This window comes from Carcharodon carcharias, chromosome 30 (assembly GCF_017639515.1).
Source record: "Carcharodon carcharias isolate sCarCar2 chromosome 30, sCarCar2.pri, whole genome shotgun sequence".
NCBI classification, from domain to species: domain Eukaryota; kingdom Metazoa; phylum Chordata; class Chondrichthyes; order Lamniformes; family Lamnidae; genus Carcharodon; species Carcharodon carcharias.
In genome coordinates this window covers 36,465,061-36,488,202 of record NC_054496.1, presented here as the reverse complement: position 1 = coordinate 36,488,202, position 23,142 = coordinate 36,465,061, and the positions used below count along the sequence as shown (strand labels likewise).

General features: G+C 48.3%; 1 non-coding gene across 1 annotated transcript; it reads right to left on the bottom strand.

Moving 5' to 3' along the window:
* Positions 1–17,082: 17,082 nt before the first annotated feature.
* LOC121271446 lies at positions 17,083–17,272 on the bottom strand. Its single transcript, XR_005941720.1, has one exon. It is a non-coding gene; the product is annotated as a U2 spliceosomal RNA (small nuclear RNA).
* Between the last annotated feature and the right edge of the window lie 5,870 nt (positions 17,273–23,142).

Sequence of the window (23,142 nt, the reverse complement as noted above, 5' to 3'; positions counted from 1 at the left end):
CCTGGTGTTGCTCCTGGCATGCCCTCCTGCACTCCTCATTGAACCAGGCTCGATCCCCTGGCTTGATGATGATGGTAAAGTGGGGGATATGCCAGGCCATGAGGTTACAGGTTCTGTTCGAGTACAATTCTGCAGCTTCTGATGGCTCACAGAGCCTCATGGAAGCCCACTCTTGATTTGTTAGATCTGTTTGAAATCTATCCCATTAAGCACAGTGGTAGCACCACACAACACGATGGAGGGTATCCTCAATGTGAAGGCAGGACTTGGTCTCCACAATGACTGTGCAGTGGTCACTCCTACCAATACTGTCCTGGACAGATGCATCTGTGACAGGCAGGTTGGTGAGGATGAAGTCAATCATTTTATTTCCTGCTTATTGGTTCCCTCACCACCTGCCGCAGACCCAGTCTAGCAGCTATGTCATTTAGGACTCAGCCAGCTCTGTCAGCAGTTGTGCTACTGAGCCACTCTTGGTGATGGACATTGAAGTCCCCCATCCAGAGAACATTCTGCACCCTTGTCACCAGATTTTAGTTAGGAGGACATTGCAGTGTTGACAGGGCTGAGTTTGCCGTTGTCATTTCCGGTGCCTAGGGGAATGCTGGGTGTTCACCAGAATTAATTCATTTTCAAGTTGGCAAATGTTCACTAGAGGAGTGTCACAGGGACCCCTGCCGAAATCTCAACTACTTACAATCCATATGAACGACTTGGATGAAGGGACCGAGTGTATTATTGACAAATTTGCATCCAATACAAGGATAGGTGGGAAAGCAAATTGCGAGGGGACACAGGTCGGGATTTTCCAGCACCAACACCAGCACCAGGATCTTCCGGTCCCGCCAAAAGTTAATGGAACTTTGGCTGACCTGCTGCATCCCCTGTGATGGGCACTGCCACATGGGGCCGGAAAATCCCGGCACAGGGATAGCGATGGGTTAAGGGAGTCGGCAAAGATTTCAGAGATGGTTAAAAATGTGGGGAAACGTGAGGTTATCCACTTTGGCAGGAAGAACAGAATAGCAGAATATTATTGAAATTTTGAGAGACTGCAGAATGCTGCAGTATGGAGGGAACTGGCTGTCCCTCATACATGACACTCCAAAAGTTAGCATGCAAGTCCAGGCAGGAATTAGGAAAGCAAGTTGAATGCTGGGCTTCATTACAAGGGGGACAGAGTGTAAAAGTAGGGATGTCTTGTTACAGTTGTACAGGGCATTGGTGAGACCACTCCGACAGCATCGCAGACAGATTCAGGCACCTTACTCAATGACAAATACATTTATATTGGAGCCAATTCAGAGAAGGTTCACCAGGTTGACCCCTGGGGTGAAGGGGATTGTTTATAAGAAAAGTTTGGGCAGATTGAGGGTATAAACATTGAAGTTTTGAAGAATGTGAACTGATTTCATTGAAACATATAAGATACTGAGGAAGATTGACAGGGTAAATATTGAGCAGTTGTCCCCCCTGGCTGGGGAATCTTGAAACATGGGGGCACTGACTCAGGATAAGGGGCCCATCATTTAGAACTGAAATATGGAGAAATTTCTTCACTGAGAGTTTTGAATCTGTGGAATTCTCTAGCCCAGAGGGGGAGGGGATGCTCCATCATTGAATATAGTCAATGCTGAGAAAGAACAGATTTTGGATCTCAGGGAATCGGGGGATATGTGGAGTGACAGCAGCAGAGAGCTCCCAGAATGAGAGCTGCTGAAATATAGGATTGAACCAGGGAGCTTCAGATCTTCAATCTAACACTGTCCCAACTGAGCTATTTCAGCCACCATTTTGCTGTTTTTTTGTGCCATTCGTTTAGAGAAAATATACCCCCATCTGCTGGAATTCTCCCTCCTGCTCATTCCTCATTTCATGGCACTGCAACCTGACCAGGGAATTGCATCTCACCTCTCTTACACTCAATCACACACCTTCCCTTTTCTTCATTTTATCACCCTCCCCTCACCTAAAGCCCATCACATTTCAAACTTTTCCCACTCCTCCTCAAAGCTTATCCCCCTGAAACTGCAACTCTCTTTCTCTCTACACACCCACTGAGCATTTCCAACATTTTCTCTCTTCATTAAAAACAATTCTCTTACCTCATATCAGACACACAACGGACATTATGTAAAATAAGTTCCCTCTCACCTTCCCTCTCAATTTGTTTGCTTCAAAACTTTGCATTTTTATTCTTCTGACATTGTCTCAAATTAAACACTAAACTTCGGATATGGACCCATGCATCCATTTAGCACAGATGGACGATCAGTTCACAGACATTTCACTATTAATCTGCTGCTGCTAACTGTTGCCATGGGGCTTTAAATTAGGCAGCGGGTGATGACATCATACAGACACACTTGGCCACCATATCAGAAAGCTCCCAGAATCTAATCTCCGATCTGGCGCTTTGAAAGGTTTACTAGATTGCTACCTGAAATGAGCAGATTGTCTTATGAGGATAGGTTGGACAGGCTGGGCTTGTTTCCACTGGAGTTTAGAGGAGTGAGGGGTGACCTCATTGAAGTCTATAAGACCCTGAATGGTCTTGACAAGATGGACTTAGAAAGGAAGTTTCCTCTTGTGGTTGAGTCCAGTACTAGGGGTCACTGTTTTAAAATGAGGGTCACCCTTATTAGACAGAGATGAGCAGAGTTGTGGAACTTTGGAACCCTGCCTCAGAAAGTGGTGGAAGTGGGGTGATTGAATATTTTTAAGAAAGATTCTTGTCAGGCAACAGAATCAAAGATTATCAGCGGTAGGTGGGAATGTGGAAGTCAAAACACAAACAGATCAGCCCTGATGTTATTGAACGGCAGAGCAGACTCGAGGGGCTGAATGGCCTACATCTGCTCTTATTTCGTATGTTCATAAGTCAGCAATGGAAAAGAAAGCTAGACAGCACATGAACATCAGGAATAGTGTTGTAAATGATGAAGATGAACAATGTCTACATTACTGGCTCAGTATGGTGTACCCAATGTCCTGCGTCATTGGACGAACAATGGAAGAACTCAGGGGAATTTTACAACACAGAGACAAAGACACTTTTATACATCCCGAGGCATCCCACTCAAACCAGACCCAAATCTTGTCTCCAGTTCCAGTTGCTAAGAAACAACAGAAAGATTCAGCTGCTGGAGACGGTAACAGAGAAAAGAAACCAGTTACCAGATCGGTGGAACTTGGACCGAACACCAAGGGTGACACAAAAAACGAACCCAGCTGGCGGCTGTGAAGAAGGTGAGAGGGAGGTGAAGGGTGAACTGAGGAGGCAAGGGTCACAGTGTCAGGAGAAGGTGGTCACTCAGTGGGATCAGAGGTCAAGATCCAGTGTATAGACCATCCACTCTCTTTCTCTCCTCAAACTCTTCCACTAGGTATTAGTTCCAGAGCAGCATTCATAGAAACCTTGAGAACAAGTCACTTGTCATCATAACCAGGATTTGCCATTTGATCATTGTCCAGACTGCCATTGACACTCACTCCTTAAGAAATGCACACTTAACCCGTTCACACTCTCTCTGCAGCTGCTGCCCAATCTCTAGATTTTTCTCCAATCTTGGAAGATATTGTTGTCTCTCAGCTATGCTGTCACCCCTCCCACTGATCCTTATTTGAAACCCTCTAATCTATCTCCCGCCCTGTCTCTCACAGCAACGGACCCCATTCATCAAAGTCACAGAGAACAGCTAGTGTGACAGCAACAGTTACTGACATCAGAACCTGGATGTGTGAGAACTTTCTCTAAACCGTCCTCAATTAAATTAAAGACAGCCTGTTTGGCTCCTGCCAGGACTCGTGTTTCTGGTTTTGACTCATCAGCCTCTCTGACTGCCGGGCCTGACTGCTCGGAATTACACACCTCCTTAAAGCAGAGCTCTGTTTCCTGTTGTGTATCCACAGTTACTTTTAATAATGAAATGTGTCCATCTGCAGGAACGACTGGATCAGGTAAGTGAGGAAAACCGAAGGCTGAAGACAATGTCCAGTGATTTCCACTGGCCTGACATTATGTGCTTCTTAACCTCGTTGTAGTTTCATTTGAGGGATCATCATCCCAAATGGCTGCTGTAAGCAGGGAGCTTGTATTAATATTACACTCTGCCCCTATTCCTTTTATTCAGGAGTCTTGTCCATCTCTTCAGGTGTCCTCAGTCTTTGCACCTTGGAGTGCATGTGGTACAATGGAGTATGTTAGACTCAGTCCCATAAAGGGTTAACTGTAATAGTCTGTGATGTCAGACAAGGAAGTGATGTGATGTGAGACTCTGGGACAATGTAAAGTGAAAGGAAAGCAAGTATGGTCAGAAGCTTGTAAGAATGTTCTCCATAATCTGTAAATATGTGAAAATAAACGTTAGCGTATTTATAGCTAGCAGTCTTCAGAAATCATTGAAACTGCTCCAACCCAACAGCACAATCATATAGTGCACAGTTTGTCTTTGACAATGTGCAACTGGAGCATGTTCTTTGTAACAAGCTGAACATTCCCTGTAATGTCAGACTGGCTGGTTAATATACACTGTGCAGCTGAAATTTCCCTGTAATGTCAGACCAGCTGGTTAATGTACACTGTGCAGCTGTGCGTTCTCTGTAATGTCAGACTGGCTGGTTAATGTACACTGTGCAGCTGAATATTCCCTGTAATGCCAGACTGACTGGTTAATGTACACTGTGCAACTGTACATTCCCTGTAATTTCAGACCAACTGGTTAATGTACACTGTGCAGCTGAACATTCCCTGTAATATCAGACTGGCTGGTTAATGTACACTGTGCAGCTGTACGTTCCCTGTAATGTCAGACTGGCTGGTTAATGTACACAGTGCAGCTGTACGTTCCTTGTAATGTCAGACTGGATGGTTAATGTACACTGTGCAGCTGAACAAATAATTTCTCTGGAGGAGGGTTTAAGTTTTTAAAGGATCTTTAATAAATTTAGACTCATTTGAATTTAGTTGCATGCTGCCTAATTACTGGATCCCAAATGACTCCTTTAAACTGATTTAGCTCAGCAGAGATATAACCATCAGGCAAAGTCTCAGACACTGAATTAGCAAATAATATCAAAGTTCATTGAACAAAGCAAAATAAAACAACAATACATTTATCAATTAATTAAAGACTTATGAATAAACTTACTTAATGAATGAAGGCTTTTCATCTGATGAATGAAGAATGGAATCGATCGGATTGTTGCTGTTTTTCCCCATGACCCACACACGGGTCATTGGTGAGACCAGCAAATGTTTGTTGTTGGAGACAGACAAGCAGTTGGTGTCACCAATGAAACCTGGTCAGACACAGCTACAGACAACAGCTTGACAGAGAGATTAGTGTAAAGAGTTAATCATTATTAGATAATTTTAGTAGTGGCATCATTGGGGGTGGAGGGAGGGGGAGGGGGAGTGTGGCGGTGTAGTAGTCGGGTCGGTGGGGGGAGGGGGAGGGGGATTGTGGAGGGTGTAGTAGTCTGGTCAGTGGTGGGGTGTGGGAGTATGGGGGTTGTAGTAGTTGGGTCGGTGGGGGTGAGGGAGGGGCAGTATGGGGCGTGTAGTAGTTGGGTTGGTGGGGGTGGGGGAGGGGCATGTGGGGGTGTAGTAGTCGGGTCGGTCAGGGGAGGGGGAGGTTGGAGGGTGTAGTAGTCGGGTCGGTGGTGGGGTATGGGAGTGTGGGGGTTGTAGTAGTCGGGTCGGTCGGGGGTGGGAGAGAGGGAGTGTGGGGGTGTAGTAGTCGGGTCGGTGGAGGTGAGGGAGGGGCAGTATGGGGGGTGTAGTCGTCGGGTTGGTGGGGTGGGGGAGGGGCATGTGGGGGTGTAGTGGTCGGGTCAGTGAGGGGAGGGGGAGTGTCGGGGTGTAGTAGTCAGGTCAGTGGGGGTGAGGGAGTGGCAGTATGGGGGGTGTAGTAGTCGGGTTGGTGGGGGGAGGGGGAGTGTGGGGAGTGTAGTAGTCGGGTTGGTGGGGGTGGGGGAGGGGCAGTGTGGGGGGGTGTAGTAGTCGGGTCGGTGTGGGTTGGGGAGGAACAGTGTGGGGGGTGTAGTAATCGGATCAGTGGGGGGAGGGGGAGTGGGGGGTGTAGTAGTAGAGTTGGTGGGGGGAGGAGGAGTGTGGGAGGTGTAGTATTTGGGTCGGTGTGGGTGGGGGAGGGACAGTGTGGGGGGTGTAGTAGTTGAGTCGGTGGGGGTGGGGCATGGGGCATGTGGGGGGTGTAGCAGTCGGGTCGGTGGGGGGACGGGGAGTGTCGGGGGTGTAGTAATCGGGTTGGTGGGGGGAGGGGGTGTGTGGGGGGTGTAGTAGTCGGGTTGTTGGGGCTGGAGGAGAGGGAGTGTGGGGGGTGTAGTAGTTGGGTCAGTGTGGGGTGGGGGTGGGGGAGGGTGGGGGGTGTAGTAGTCGAGTTGGTGGGGGGAGGGGGTGTGTGGGGGGTGTAGTAGTCGGGTTGGTGGGGGGAGGGGGTGTGTGGGGGGTGGAGTAGTCGGGTTGGTGTGGGGAGGGAGTGTGTGGGTGGTGTAGTAGTCGAGTTGGTGGGGGGAGGGGGTGTGTGGTGGGTTGTAGTAGTCGGGTCGGTGGGGGTAGGGGGAGTGTGGGGGGTGTAGTAGTCGGGTCGGTGGGTGGAGGGTGGGGGGTGTAGTAGTCGGGTCGGTGGGGGGAGGGGGAGTGTGGGGGGTGTAGTAGTCGGGTCGGTGGGGGGAGGGGGAGTGTGCGGGGTGTAGTAGTCGGGTCGGTGGGGGAGGGGGAGTGTGGGGCGTGTAGTAGTCGGGTTGTTGGGGGTTTGACCCGCTTCCCGGGAGTTGGGTGGGGTGTACTCGGGTGTTGTGGGGTGTTGGATACAATCATTATCCTGTTGGGAAATAAGCAGAACCAGGAGGTGTTAACACTTGAGGTGCTGTCATGCCCGTCTAAGAACATAACACAGTCACAGTGAATCTTCAGACCCATTCAGGGAGGCAGTGGTACTGACACAGAGCAGCAATGAGCAGGAAGAACTGGGGACTTTGTGGAGATATCTGCCTCTCCCCCGAGGTGACATAAGCAGGAGGCCTCAGTTGAGGATTCCAAGACCCAGATCTCTGAGGCCTCGGCTGGTAAAGATCAAGGATTGATGAACATTGGTCTGACATGCAGACAGTGGAGACAGTCTCTTCACTCATGGTGCTGATGAGGGGACAATTGGAGGAGCCCAGAACCCACATGAAGAACACGCTGAGGGAGGCAGGACATGAAGTGAGGAAGCCCCTGGACACTGACAGTCCACGAGATCAATGTAGCTGCCAGTCAGACATTAGGAGGAGGTGAGAAGAGCTCTGGTCACTCCTGAAGTGGGAACAGTTACTGCTTCCATCCATGACATTCTGACAAAGTAGCCTTGACTGCTCAGAAACTGCAGTTTCATCATCATTGCCATAACATGTGGGAAATCTGTGCTCCAGAATCACCCCCTGTGAGCTCACATTGAACCATTTACCTCCCCATCCACCCACCGCCCCATTCATTAGATTCTGGGAGGTTGACAGTCACAAAATGTTCCAAGTTACAGAGGGTTCAGGGGAGGGAAATCATGGTGGAAATCCAGGTGGTCACTTCTGGTGTGGAGAGTTACTGAGGGAGCCTGTCCCACTTCAGCTGCCAGAGAAGCAGCCAGAAGTGGCTGGTTTTCACAACCAAAGTCCAGCTGGTTATTTTGCTGAATGGATGCTGTGTTAATCAGACCCGCCTGTTTGAAACTCCGCTTTTCACTCACCATTCTGATGCCCAGAGTTTGAACTTGCCGGGAGACACTAAAACTGACACCTGCAGCTTGAACACTCCAGAACTGGTTTGAAGCAATTCTCCTGGAGCAGTGTATGTGGGCTCCACACAGCCACTTCCACTGAAGGTGTGGCGTGTGCTGTCTGACACACAGTGACATGTTTCAGGATCACTCAGGGACTGAGTGAGAGGGGGCCCAGGTTCTCCTCCCATCCCTCCTGCAGACACAGCAAGATGTCAATGACCAATCATTCCCTTTCTCCTGGTGACTCCTATAAGGTGTCCAATAAGCTGGAGGAACACTGCACTTCCTCTTTCTAGGTGAACTCCTCTGAGAATTTCCAGAATAAATGCTGAGAGTGTTGGTGAAAACTTGACTAATTCTCTGAGTCTCCCGACGTGTTTCAAAATTCCTCTTCAAATCTCCAGCAGGAATTGAACAGTAAAAGGTGATTTCCCTTTAAATAACGCTCCAAATCCTCAGCAATGGTTTGTTTATTCATGATCAGTGTTGGGAGAGGGAGTTAGTCCAAGTGTTAGCTCCCAAAATACTGCAGCCAGCAAGATGCTGCTGAGTAAACATTTCCTTTCTCCTGGTGACTCCTATAAGGAGGTTTGACTCAATTCACAATCTCACCCATTTCAGGCAAGTGGTAAAACGCAGTAATGTCCGAGGAATTCACCTTCAAAACAGGATTGAAAAGAAAATGGGAATTAATCATCAAATAGTCTGTTTACAAGCTTCCCTGTGGTCATGGTGATGGAAAAATACTTTACCTCCTTCATGTGATGATGGGATCTTCGAAAAGGAAATGGACAAAGTCCTCACTCAGGAGTAAGAATTCTCATGGTCACTGGCTGCAGAGTTAAAGGTGCCGACAGCTTCTCCTGTTGGTGATTTCCATTGCAATCACAGACATGGTTTAATCTAACAAGGAGAGTGTTTACCAGCATATATCAGCAGTTTGTAATTGGATGGTGCTTACAGGAAAGGGAGATGGGAACAGCACAGGGACATGGTATTAGGACGACTGCTCATGGGGAGGATAAACACCAGGAATCGATCAGAGAATCCGAACAAACCAGCCAGACTCAAAAAGAGAAACTTGTGTTGAATTTGTCAGCCTTGCTTTGTGGAATGTTTTAGTGTTTGGTGAGAAGTTGATGCAGTGAAATGTTTTCCCTGTGAGATGACAGTTGTTGAATAGATATTATAACATTTATTGTAACATGAAGGTACCGTGTGCACTGAGTGTAACAACATTTGCAGCATCCCATCATGTCAAAAACTTTGTAAATATAATGGAAAGAAGCATCAAAGAGTTGAAAGACATTAGCAGAAGAAAGTGGATGTGAAAAGCTAGGACACTGATGTGAGAGGATGAGACAACTGAAAGCAAAGTGGGCTGCTTTGTCCTGGATGGTGTCAAACTTCTGGAGTGTTGTTAGAGCGGCACTCACCCAGGCAATTGGAGAGTATTCCATCACACTCCTGACTTATGCCTTGTAGATGGTGGACAGACTTTGGGGAGTCAGGAGGTGAGTTACTCGGTGCGCGATTTCTGGCCTCTGACCTGCTCTTGCAGCCACAGTATTGATATGGTTGACCAGTTCATTTTCTGGCCAATGGTAACCCCCAGGATGTTGATAGTGGGGGATTCAGCAATGGCAAAGCCATTGAGTGTCAAGGGTTGATGGTTAGATTCTCTCTTGTTGGAGATGGTCATTGCCTGACACTTGTGTGGCACGAATGTTACTTGCCACTTGTCAACCCAAGCCTGGATATTGTCCAGATCTTGCTGCATTTGGGCATGGGCTGCTTCAGTATCCAAGGAGTTACAAATGGTGCTGAACATTGTGCAATCATCAGCTAACATCCCCACTTCTAAAATTAAGACAGAAAATGCTGGAAAAGCTCAGCAAATCTAACAGCATCTATGGAGAGAGAAACAGAGTTAACATTTTGAGTCCATATGAATCTTCTTCAAAGCTAAAGAGAAGTCGAAATTTGGAGGAAGAAGGTGTGGCTATGGGTACTCGCATGGTCCCCAGTTATGCCTGTCTCTTTATGGGGTATGTGGAACATTCCTTGTTCCAGTCCTACTCAGGCCCCCTCCCACAACTCTTCTTCCAGTACATCGATGACTGTTTCGGTGCCGCTTCATTCTCTCGGCTGGACCTGGAAAAACTTATCAATTTTGCTTCCAATTTCCACCCCTCCATCACTTTCACATGGTCCATCTCCGACACTTCCCTTCCCTTCCTTGATCTCTCTGTCTCAATTTCTGGTGATAGACTGTCCACCAATATTCATTACAAGCCCACCGACTCCCACAGCTACCTCGACTACACCTCCTCACACCCTGACTCCTGTAAGGACTCCTTAGAAAACTAGGAGCAGGAGTAGGCCATTCAGCCCTTCGAGCCTGCTCTGCCATTCATTATGATCATGGCTGATCATCCAACTCAATAACCTGCTCCCGCTTTCTCCCCATATCCTTCGATTGCTTTCACCCTAAGAGCTATATCTAATTCCTTCTTCAAAACATACAATGTTTTGGCCTCAACTACTTTCTGTGGTAGCGAATTCCACAGGCTCACCACTCTCTGAGTGAAGAAATTTCTCCTCACCTCAGTCCTAAATGGTCCAGCCCATATCCTCAGACTGTGACCCCTGGTTCTGGACTCCCCCACCATCGGGAACATCCTTCCTGCACGCACCCTGTCTAGTCCTGTTAGAATTTTATAGGTTTCTATGAGATCCCCCCTCATTCTTCTGAACCCCAGCGAATATAATCGTAACCGACTCAATCTCTTCTCATATGTCAGTCCCGCCATCCCAGGAATCAGTCTGGTAAACCTTCGCTGTACTCCCTCTATAGCAAGAACATCCTTCCTCAGATAAGGAGACCAAAACTGCACACAATATTCCAGGTATGGTCTCACCGAGGCCCTGTATAATTGCAGCAAGACATCCCTAATCCTGTATTCGAATCCTCTCACAATGAAGGCCAACATACCATTTGCCTTCTTTACCGCCTGCTGCACCTGCATGCTTACCTTCATCGACTGGTGTATGAGACACGCAGGTCTCAATGCACATTCCCCTCTCTCAATTTATATCCATTCAGACAATAATCTGCCTTCCTGTTTTTGCTACCAAAATGGATAACCTCTCATGTATCCACATTATACTGCTTCCGCCATGCATCTGCCCACTCACTCAGCTTGTCCAAATCACACTGAAGCATCTCTGCATCCTCCTCACAATTCACCCTCCCACACAGCTTTGTGTCATCTGCAAATTTGCAGATATTACATTTAATTCCCTCATCTAAATCATTAATACATATCGTGAATAGCTGGGGTCCCAGCACCAATCCCTGTGGTATCCCACTAGTCACTACCTGCCATTCGGAAAAAGACTTATTCTTACTCTTTGTTCCCTGTCTGCCAATCAGTTTTCTATCCACCTCAATACACTAACCCCAATCCCACGCGCTTTCATTTTTCACGCTAATCTCTTATGTGGGACTTTGTCGAAAGCCTTCTGAAAGTTCAAATAAACCACATCCACTGGCTCCCCCTCATCAGCTCTGCTACTTACAACCTCGAAAAATTCCAGTAGATTCGTCAAGCATGAGTTCCCTTTCGTAAATCCATCCTGACTCTGTCCGATTCTGCCACTGTTTTCCAAGTGCTCAGCTATTAAATCTTTTATAATGGACTTTAGAATTTTCCCCACCACCGACATCAGCCTGAATGCTCTATAAATCTGTTTTCTCTCTACCTCCCTTTTTAAATAGTGGGGTTACATTAACTACCCTCCAATCTGTAGGAACTGTTCCAGAGTCTATAGAATCTCAAAAGATGACCATCAATGCATCCACTATTTCTAGGGCTGCTTCCGTAAGTACTCTGGGATGTAGAGTATCAGGCCCTGGGGATTTATCAGCCTTCAGTCCCATCAATTTCCCCAGCATCATTTCCTTACTAATACTGATCCCATTCTCTCAGTTCCTTCACCTCCGTCGCATCTGTTCTGATGATGCCACTTTCCAAAACAGTGCTTTTCACATGTTTTCCTTCTTCCTTAACCGAGGTTTCCCACCCATGGTGGTTGACAGGGCCCTCAACCGTGTCCGACCTATATCCTGCACCGCTGCCTCACACCTTCCTCTCCCTCCCAGAACATGACAGGGTCCTCCTTGTCCTCACTTTTCACCCCACCAGCCTCCGCATTCAAAGGATCATCCTCCCCCATTTCCACCTACTCCAGCATGATGCCACCACCAAACACATCTTCCCTTCACCCCCACTGTTGGTATTCCATGGGGACCATTCCCTCCGCGGTCAGCAGTTGCACGTTTAGCTTCCATGCCCCCCTGCCCACACTCAGGTCTTCCTCTAAGTGGCACTCAGCCAGTAGGAGGCAGTGGTCAGAGACGAACACAGGGTTGACGTCGGTGGATCTGACTGCGAATGCTCGGGTCACAAACAGGAATCCTATCCTGGAACGGATGGACCCGTCTGGCCGCGACCAGGTGTATCTACGCTGCGCTCCGTCTGCAGGGTTGCTGAAGACGTTGTGCAGCTTGGCATCCTTTACTGTTTCCATTCCAGGAGTTTGGAGAATAAAAGACAAGAGCAAGGAGGTTACGTTTAACTTGTATGCGACACTTGTATTAGACCTCAGCTGGAGTACTGCGTACAGTTCTGGGCACCACATTTTAGGGAGGATGTGAAGGCATTGGAGAGAGTGCCGAAGAGGTTTATGAGAACGGTTCCAGGGATGAGGAAGATCAGTTACGGAGTAAGATTGGAGACATTGAGACTGTTTTCCTGAGAGAAAAGAAGGCTAAGAGGAGATTTGATAGAGGTATTCACAGTCATGAGAGGTCTGGAGAGAGTAGATAGGGAGAAATTGTACCCACTTGTGAAAGGAGCCAGGGCGAGTGGGCACAGATTTGAAGCAACTGGCAAAAGAAGCAAAAACGATTTGAGAGAAACCTTTTTCACACAGTGAGTGGCTAGTGTCCAGAACGCACTGACTGAGAGTGTGGTTCAATCAAAGCATTCAAGAGGGAATTAGATAATTAGTTGAAAAGAAACAATCTGTAGGGTTACGGGCAGAAGGCAGGAGAATGGCACTGGGTATTGAAATCAAAGCAAAATACTGCGGATGCTGGAAATTAGAAAGAAAAACAGGAAATGCTGCAAAAACACAACAGGTCTGACAGCATATGTGGAGAGAGAAACAGAGTTGATGTTTCGCGTGCATACGACCCTTCTTCAGAGCTGGGTATTTTTTAAAAGTTTCACCTTCGGAACACCTTCGGTCTGTCTGCAAGCATGACCCAGACCTCCCTGTCGCTTGCCATTTCAACACCCCACCCTGCTCTCATGCCCACATGTCCGTCCTTGGCCTGCTGCAATGTTCCAGTGAAGCCCAACGCAAACTGGAGGAACAGCACCTCATCTTCCGACTAGGCACTTTACAGCCTTCCGGACTGAACATTGAGTTCAACAGCTTCAGGCCATGAACACTCTCCTCCATCCTCACTCCTTTTTTATCCCCTTTTTTCAATCTTCATTTTTATTTTTTATATTTATTTTTTATCCACTTATTTTTATTCATTTTCATTTTTATTCATTGTTGTCTCCACCTTTTATCCTATTTTCGCTCTTTTTTCCCACCACCCCCACCCACTATCACTTGTTCATGTTGTTCTTTCCAGAGTGCTTACCCTTGTCCTGCTATTACCATATTCTGCTCTCTGACCTTAATGCCACCATCAGCACCTCCTTTAGCCAGTACCACTACCATTAACCCCCACTTTGTTCATGACATCTTTTCAATCTCTCCTTTGCCTCCACCTATCACTGGCCTTCTATCCAGCTTCATCTGCTCCACCAACCCCTTAAACAGTAAACATTTCATTCCATTTTCACTTCTTTTTAGCTCTGGGGAAGAGCCATACGAGACATTAACTTTGTCTTTCTCACCACAGACACTGTTAGACCGGCTGAGTATTTCCAGCATTTTCTGTTTTTGTTTCAGATTTCCAGCACCCGCAGTATTTTGCTTTTATCTTAGTATTAAAATGCTCGTTCAGAGAGCCAGTACATACACGATGGGCCAAATGGCCTGCTTCTACACTCTAACAATTCTCTCATTCTCCCTTCAGATGCTCATCAGTAGCTGTGCCAAGTCTGTGAGCTTTGAGCTGGGAGCTTGCTGAACTTTTAAGAGCAGTATTAGCAGCGGCAGCACAGAACTGGTATAAAATGTTGTGAGGTAAAAGCTGCAGTGGAGAGAGAGAGAGAGAGAGTGGTGGAAAGGCATATTGCAAGTGAATGGTGGTTTTGAGCCTTTGTGCAATGGGAGTGCTGCCAGTGGGTGAGCAGAGTTGTGTGTAACTGCTGTGAGTGAGTCCTCCAAGCAAAGAAAGGAGATAAAAGCAAAAAACTGCGGATGCTGGAGATGCCAAAGATGTCATAGACAAAAGGGCAAAGGGATGTTAATGGTGGTGATATTAGCTGAGGAATGTGCTAATGGGGACATTAAGGGTAGAAAGCAGGACGAGCAAGGGTCAGATAGCCCGGGTGGGGGTGGGGTGGGGTGGGGGGAAGGGATCGAAATAGGCTAAAAGGTGGAGATAAAACAATGGATGGAAATAAATTTAAAAATAATAGAAATAGGTGGGAAAAGAAAAATATATTTTAAAAATATATGTATTTTAACAAATTATAAATTATTGGAAAAAGGGGGATGGGAAAGGGAGTGGGGATGGAGGAGGGAGTTCATGGCCTGAAGCTGCTGAACTCAATATTCAGTCCAGAATGCTGTAAAGTGCCTAGTTGGAAGATGAGGTGCTGTTCCTCCAGTTTGCCTTGAGCTTCACAGGAACATTGCAGCAGGCCAAGGATGGACATGTGGGCATGAGAGCAGGATGGAGTTTTGAAATGGCAAGCAACAGGGAGGTCTGGGTCATGCTTGCGGACAGACTGAAGGTATTCTGCAAAGCGGTCACCCAGTCTGTGTTTGGTCTCTCCAATGTAGAGGAGACCACTTCTCAGCAGAGTCTTGCTTTCTCGCGTCACTTTCGGCTGAGGTTTCCCACCCGACGTGGAGGATGGAGCCATTTTGCGCACCCTGTATTGCTTTAAAATCCCTTACAGCACTTTCCATGGCCAGTGCTATCTCTAGCGCCTTCTTGAAATCAAGATTCACAAGTTCAAGGTCGCAACACATCGCGTAGTAGATTTAATTCTACGCACATTTATGGATACAATCTTTACACCCATTTTAAAGCATTTAATCTCTTGCCAAACCTGTTGTCCCTGAGAGTCCCAGACCTTTGGTCTGCTCCTGTATACACATGGTGTTCACAAATTGCCTCACTTTGGATGGGCTGAGGAAACTGTCCTGAACCTCCCTATTGGAGATGTTCTGCTCAGGTGGCATCTGGGGGTTTGTGTAGAGAACGGGATTTGAAATGTCCTCTGTTGGAGAAGCTTCTCCAATCCTCTCCCCCTCTGGGGCGTTGCTGCTCCCAGCTTCCTGGAGCTGGGGTGCGCTGAGCGCCTCACTGCTCCCAGATTCCTGGGGCTGAGGTGCGCTGGCCTCTTCAGGTTATGGACAAAGTTGGGGTGAGCTGGTCTCCTTATTGTCTCCAATGTTCTGGAGCTCGGGGTGTCTCGTCCTCCAACTCCCTAGAGCTTTGCCACTTCTTCTGTAGGTGCCGCTCTAGCACATCTTTGTATGAAGAGCAGCTGCCCTTGTCATCTGCGTCGTATCTTAGAAGCCTCTTGCCACTTGTCTGGGAAGTGGCTTGGTCCCTTCTTAGCCCCTTCTTCCTTTTGGCTCTCTTCACCAGCTGCCACTCCCCCTGCTGATTTTCCGCTGCTTCCTCCTCCTCCATTGATTGACTCTCCTGAGCAGTGGGAGGATCAGGGGGCAGTGCTGTTGATTGGCTGTCTGCTACCTCAATTTTTTCCTCCACCTTGTTTCTCTCTGTGTCCTCCTTTGTCCCGTTGTTCTCACTGGGGGCCATGGTGGTTGGAGTGTTGCAAGTGTCCTTGGTAGTAGTGACACAAAGCATTTCTTCTGCTTCCCCCTTGTTGGCTTTGGCTGCCTGTGCATAAGTAAGGAAGCATTTGGGGCAAGTCCTGTAGAGGTGACCTGCCTCCCACATAAGTTGCAGCACTTAGTCTGTTTGCAGTCCTTTACCTGGTGCCCTTCCTGTTTGCAGGTCTTGCAGAGGGTGGCACTGCAGTTGGCCACCACATGACCAGACTTACCGCATGAGCGACAAAGTTTTGGTTGCCCAGCATAGACAAGGTAGCCACAGCTTCCCCCGAAAGCGAAGCTGGAAGGAGGGTGGAAGATGGCTCCCTTACCGTCGGTCTTGAGCGTGACCTTAACCTGGCGTTTGCATGTCCAAATCCCAAAGGCGTCTCTAACCTCGGTGCAGCTCCCAACCTTGTTGATGTACCTGGCAAGGAAGGTGAGCACGTCGGCGACAGGGATGTAGGGGTTGTAGAGATCCACAGCCACCACACGGTCCAGTTGCAACGGCAGAGCAAAGAGTGGCTCCACCGTCAGGATCCTCATCTCTTCTCCTGGTGTCTCTTCTCCTCAAACACCTTCAGGAACTTGACGCAGGCAGCAACATTCCTGAAGGTCACGTCGAAATATCCAGCGCTGGGGAAGTCCTACAGGGAGTAGATCTCCTCCAGTTCAAATCCACATCACTTCAACAGGATCCACTTGATGAAGTAGGCACGATCCATGGATGCACCTCCTTCGCTGTCCTTCACCATCACCCAAACGGTGTTACGGAACCCGTGATTTGGGGCTCCTTTGGTTTTAGCCATCACTTCACTACAACTGATCTTAGCCAAAAGGCCGAGAAGCGATAACCCAGAAACCCATGCGCCCGTCCCGTCTTCCTCGGCCTCCGGTTTCACTGTCCGTTTTGCTGCGTGTGGCCGAACATGGGCTGAAGACCCGACAGCCAGTATTAAGCATCAGGACGTTTCTTGCTTGATGCTGCCTCCCTGACGCAGTGCCTGCAACAGCCTCAAAACCCAACAGGGGGCATCGTCCAGTCCTGGGCTCCACCCTGACAAGCAGCACAAGTGTATACCAGCAGCAGCTTTGCAGTTACACCAAAACCCAACAGGGGGCATCACTCAGTCTAGCATCAATGAGCCTGTCCTGCCACTCAGCACAAGTTCACTTCAACCAGATCAATGATGGAAAGCAGGACAATGCTCCGAATGACTTTTTCTTCTTTTCAGTTTCCCTTTCACCCTGCAGAGGGCAAAACTGTACCATTCCTGAAGATGCTGCAATACCAGGCCGATGTGTGGAGTGGACAAAGCAAGATCCTGTTCCATCTGCCTGCCCCAAAAATCAATTTAATATATGGGCCCCCAGATATCGGACGTGTCAGATATTAAACTGATAAGAACAGATTTTTTTTTGAAAAATATACTTTATTCATAAGATATCTGGAAGAACATTCCAAAACATTTCAAAATCATTCCCACAAAAGTACAATCAGATTCAACTTGTACACATGGATCACAAGGTGCATCAATACAATCAATGAATATTACAATCATTTCAATCTGGTCATTACAGACAATCAGACAAAGGTATTGGAGTTATCAACATACATCATGTTGCTCTCTGAGGTGCTTCATTACAATTATAATACAATTAGAATTCAATGCTGACGTTCATTTTGAGCTGTACATCCCGAGGGTCTCTACACAGTTCCCAGTCTCTCGGTGCACTGTGGCAGCAAGGTCTTAGGCAGCGACCCTTCCCCATTGCGCCTTTACGGCAGCTGCCCCAAGCTTTAGTGCGTCCCTCAGCACGTAGCCCTGGACTTTGGAATATGCCAGTCTGCAACACTCGGTCAGGGACAACTTTTTGCGCCGTAAGTCCAACAAGTTTCGGGCAGACCAAAGGGCGACTTTCACCGAGTTGATGATCCTCCAGCTGCAGTTGATGTTTGTCTCGATGTGTGTCCCTGGGAACAACCCGTAGAGCACAGAGTCCTGTGTCACAGAACTGCTCGGGATGAACCTCGACAGAAACCACTGCATCTCTCTCCAGACCTTCTTTGCAAAGGGACAATCCACAAAGAGGTGAACAACGGTCTCGTCCCCACCACAGCCACCTCGAGGGCAACGTGCAGAGGGGGTGATACTCCTGGCGTGCGGCGGATTCCCTCCCTAAATCCTATTTTGGAGAGCACATGCACCATGTTTGTCCAGACTCTCCCATGTACTGTCATCAAAGCCCTTTGTAATGGAGGACAGGATGGACTAGGAGGCCGTACTGTCTGTGGGCTTCACATCATACAATCTGACATAAAAGGATTTGCTGATCCTCAAAATGTCGGACCGTGATGACTTTACTGAGCCGTCTTCTTCCTTCAGGCTGCTGATCACAGAGCTCTCTCTGTGTACCTTTTGGAAGAAGAAACGTGAGCATGTCTCATCCTGCTCCACGGAGCGGACTCTGGAACGGAAGATGATCTTGGAGGCCTCCGAGGCAAAGAGCGAGGCTTGCTGGCTCTTCACCTCTTGGAGTTCTCCTTGACATTGACCCCCATCGACTGCAGCCAGAGCAGGTTTTTCTGGAGACGGGAAACTTCCCCCTGCCTCTCTCACTCTCTCTCTTGCCTTCTAAATGCCTTTGAGGGTGAAAACCTCTTCATGTTACTAACAAAAACATATGAACATATGAATTAGCAACAGGAGTCGGCCCCTCAGCCCTTCAAGCCCACTTCACCACTCAATAAGCTCCCGGCTGATCTGATCGTAACCTCGTTTCCACATTACCCCCTACCCTCGATAACCTTTCACCCACTTACTTATCAATAATTAAAAACATTCAATGATTCTGCTTCCATCGCTTGTTGAGGAAGAGAATTCCAAAGTCTCACGACCCTCTGAGAGAAAACAATTTCCCCTCACCTCTGTCTTAAACAGTGGCCCCGAATACAAGATTCTCCCACAGGAGGAAACATCCTCTCCACATCCACCCTCTCAGAATATCGCACACCTACATGGTGGATGTGCTCTCCAAAATGGGGTTTGGGGAGGGAATTCGCAATTCGATCCAATTGCTCTACACTAAGATCAGTAGTGCAGTCTCAATCAATGGGTGGGAATCAGATCGCTTTCCCATTAATTCTGGAGTCAGGCAGGGCTGTCCTCTCTCCCCTGTCCTGTTTGTGTGTTCCACAGAACCTTTCGCTGAGTCCATCAGGAAGGATCCGGGCATAAGAGGAGTGACGATCCCAGGCAGTGGAGACACTGTACATGGACGATGTCACCATCTTCTGCTCAGATCCATGGTCGGTGAGCAGACTGATCCACATCTGTGACCAGTTCGAACTGGCCAAAGTAAATCGTGGCAAGAGCGAGGCCATGTTCTTTGCCAACTGGGCTGACCAATCCTTTGTCCCCTTCACCATCAGGTTTGACGACCTAAAGGTGCTGGGGATATGGTTTGGAGGAACCGGGGCATGCATTAGAAACTGGAAGGAGTGAGTGGTAATGTTAAAAAGAAAACTGGGCATGCACCCAAACCCATTCTTAGGAAGGATGAGTACCCATGAGTACCATGTTGGCATGGGTCAGTGTGGAGAACAGTTAAGGGCTGGCCATCCCCCATGGACCTCAGGGGTGTTACAGTCTGAGTGGCACCTGCCAATGATGCCGGAGTTGGCCAAGGGGGTGAGCCCTGGCTGCTTGAACTAAGTGCCTTGCAGGTCGAGCGCCACAAATCGGATGTGCCCTGCGAGATGCTCCTCAGCTGGGGTTGGACTGGCTGCAATGGCGCTGCAGGTAGAGAGTGGACTAATCACTGCTCCTCAATACTTTCAAGAGAAGACATCCCATAACAGTATTGAGAGGTCACGGACTGGTGGGGAACCCCACACCTCCTTATCCTCAACCCCTATAAGCAGAAGGCCTTGGAACTCGAGAGGCAGCAAGTACCTTGGTGAACCGGCCACGGTGAGGTTGGGGTATCAGACGAAGGTCAGAGTGCAGCGCACTGAGGTGAGAGCTTCGGCTTGTGCAACCATTCTAGTGTAGCATCTTCACTGATGTGAGCCTCGAACCTGGAGTTCCCATTGACAATCAAAAGACCAGGGCACCATGAAGCATATCTCTGTTGTCTCACCAGGATGCCTGGCATGTACAGTGAGAGTTTGATGATTTTCACTAATGACATGTTCATCTTCTCCCTTTTGGGTTCAGTAGCAGGCGCTCGCACTCAGGACCCTGAAGGGCCACCCCTGACCCCAGAAGATCACCATGTTCCCCATGCACCTGCCTCATACCTGCTCTGTCAAGCAGGCACCAGCGCAGATACCAGCACCTCGGTGGGCATTAGATGCCATCCAGTATCTCTGTGCACACTGGTGAGGGCACTTCACACTCGTCTGAGGTGCAGGCGGAGGCAGAAAGTGCCCAGGGTGCTGGCAGTCAGAGGACTGCTGGAGACCAGGATGATGCTCAGTCAAAGGTTGATGATAGGCCTCTGGAGTCGTCCATTAGGAAGCAGATGCTGGACGTCCAGCAGGGTGTGCGAGAGGATCTAGCGGAGATCCATGAGGGTATGTGCGCCATGGTCTCCGTTATGGAGGAGTCCATGCGGAGCATGACCACTGAGCGCATTGCCTCAGCCAAGGACAGAATGGTGACTCTCAGGGAGAGGCTGCCCCAGGGACAGGATCAGGGGTCCCTGGGGATGCACTCGGACCTGCAAGCCCTCACTTCGGCAATGACCTCAGGTGGTCAGTGTCCGTGTGTGAGATGGATGGGGAACCCAATATACCAACTAGGTGCCCGTCCATCATGGTGAGCAGGGAGGTCCTGAGTGACCTCACGTTGGTGCATGAGCTGCCTGTTGTCTCTGCGGGCTCCTCTCAGGGTTCTCCGGATGACGGCAGCAGCCCCTCTGCCAGTGACCGTGGCATCTGATGAGGCTGCGGCGACTGGGGAGATGGCAGCCATGGCACTGGCCGCACACTCCCAGGTGGGGCCAGCAAAGGCTCCATTGGCCAGAGGACGACCGCCAAGGTCACCCAGGCCAACAAGACAGCAGAGTCAGCAGGCTGCCTCCAATGGCAGTGCCAGTGAGGGGACAGCACCTAGACGTAGCACCAACAAATGTAAATTTAAAGCACCTTAAGCACAAGATGGTCTTGTCACGGGTGATATTTTGTTCCCCCATTTTGCTTTGAGTTTTTTAATGGTGTGACAAACAACACCGGTTAATGTTCATTTCAGGAATCTGTCACCTGCAACATTAAATGACATTTGATTTTGTGTTATTGGCCTGAGTTTGCTTCATTTGTTCTGCAGGTGCAGCTTCGGCCAATATTTAATGATGCACCGAAATATCGCGAGAGTGCGCGTTGACATTGAGACGCTCGGCTGATGTCAACATGTGTCATTTCAGGCTCGAGCGAATCGGACACGTCCCTGCCAAATGAAAAATTCTGCCCGTTGAGTTCAGTCTTTAACCTATTTTGGGCAGTGAAAGAAGTTGTTCTGGACAATGGAGCCCAAAATACTGGAAAACTGTTCATACAAAAGCACCATTCACTTGCAAATACATCTCTCCACCACACTCTCTCTCTCTCACTCCACTGCAGCTTTTACCTCACAACATTTTAAACCAGTTCTCTGCTGCCGCTGCTGATACCGCTCTTAAAAGTACAGCAAGCTCCCACCTCAAAGCTCACAGGCTTTACACAACTGCTGACAAGCGTCTAAATTCATGATCACACAATTGTTATGGTGCATAAGCAGGCCAATCGGCCCATCGTGTCTGTACTGGCTCTCTGAATGAGCATCTCAATACCCAGTGCCATTCTCCTGCCCTCACCCAGTAACCCTTCAGATTGTTTCTTTTCAACTAATTATCTAATTCCCTCTTGAATGCTTTGATTGAACCACACTCTCAGTCAGTGCGTTCCGGACCCTAGCCACTCACTGTGTGAAAACGGTTTCCCTTATGTCACTTCTGCTTCTTTTACCCGTTGCTTTAAATCTGAGTCCCCTCATTCTTGATCATTTCACAAGTGGGTACAATTTCTCCCTATCTACTCTCTCCAGACGTTTCATGAATTTCAATACCTCTATGAAATCTCCTCTCAGCCTTCTTTTCTCTCAAGAAAACAGTCTCAACATCTCCAATCTTACTCCGTAACTGATCTTCCTCTTCCCTGGAACCGTTCTCATAAACCTCTTCGGCACTCTCTCCAACGCCTTCACATCCTCCCTAAAATGTGGTGCCCAGAACTGTACGCAGTACTCCAGCTGCGGTCTAACTCATGTCTGAAACAAGTTTAACATAACATCCTTGCTCTTATATTTTATGCCCCTATTAATAAAGCCGAGGATACTGAATGCTGTGTTAACTGCTCTCTCAACTTGTCCTGCCACCTTTAGTGACTTATGCAAATACACACCCAGGTCCACGCCCGCTTTATTTTGTGCTGTTTCTCTATGTTCTTCTTACCAAAATGCATCAGCTCACATTTCTCCACACTGAAATTCATCTGCCACATATCCACCCATTCGACCAACTAGTCTGTGTCCTTTTGAAGTTCTCCACTGCCCTCTTCACAGTTCACAGTTGCTTCTGAGTTTTGTATCGTCCGCAAATTTTGAAAATTTTTCCTCTACTCTAAGGTCTAAACCATTCATATATATCAGGAAAAGCAAGGGTCCAATACTGACCCCTGGGGAACTCCACTACAAACTCGCCTCCAGCCCAAAAATCATCCATTAACCATTACTCTATGTTTCTTGTCACTCAGTCAATTTTCTATCCACGTTGCTCCTATCCATTTTATTCCATGACATATAACTTTTCTCACAAGACTGTGTGGCACTGTATCAAATGCCTTTTGGAAGTCCATGTACACCACATCAACAGCATCATCCTCATCAACCCTCTGTTACCTCTTCAGAAAATTTCAGCAAGTTAGGGAAACGCCATTTTCCCTTAAGAAATCCATGTTGGCTCTTCTGAATTAACCCGCATTTGTCCCTGAATTTTCCGTGCCCGCTGGTGGTGGGCATGATAGGTGGCGTTATCGGTTTCACATTGGTGGAAAGGCAGGTTGTGATTGTCCGCTCAGCCTGCCAACGGCAGGCCACGTTTCCCGCTATCGGTCATCGGGAACCTCATTGTAATACACCAGCATTTCATTATCAGGCCATCCCTCCAGGCTCTTGCACCCCCGCTGGATCATCCGTCCACATCGGCGGGAAAGCACGCTGACGTGTTTCACAACAGCACAGAGGTGACGTGCACTTGGCGGCTGCACTTTGGGTAAACT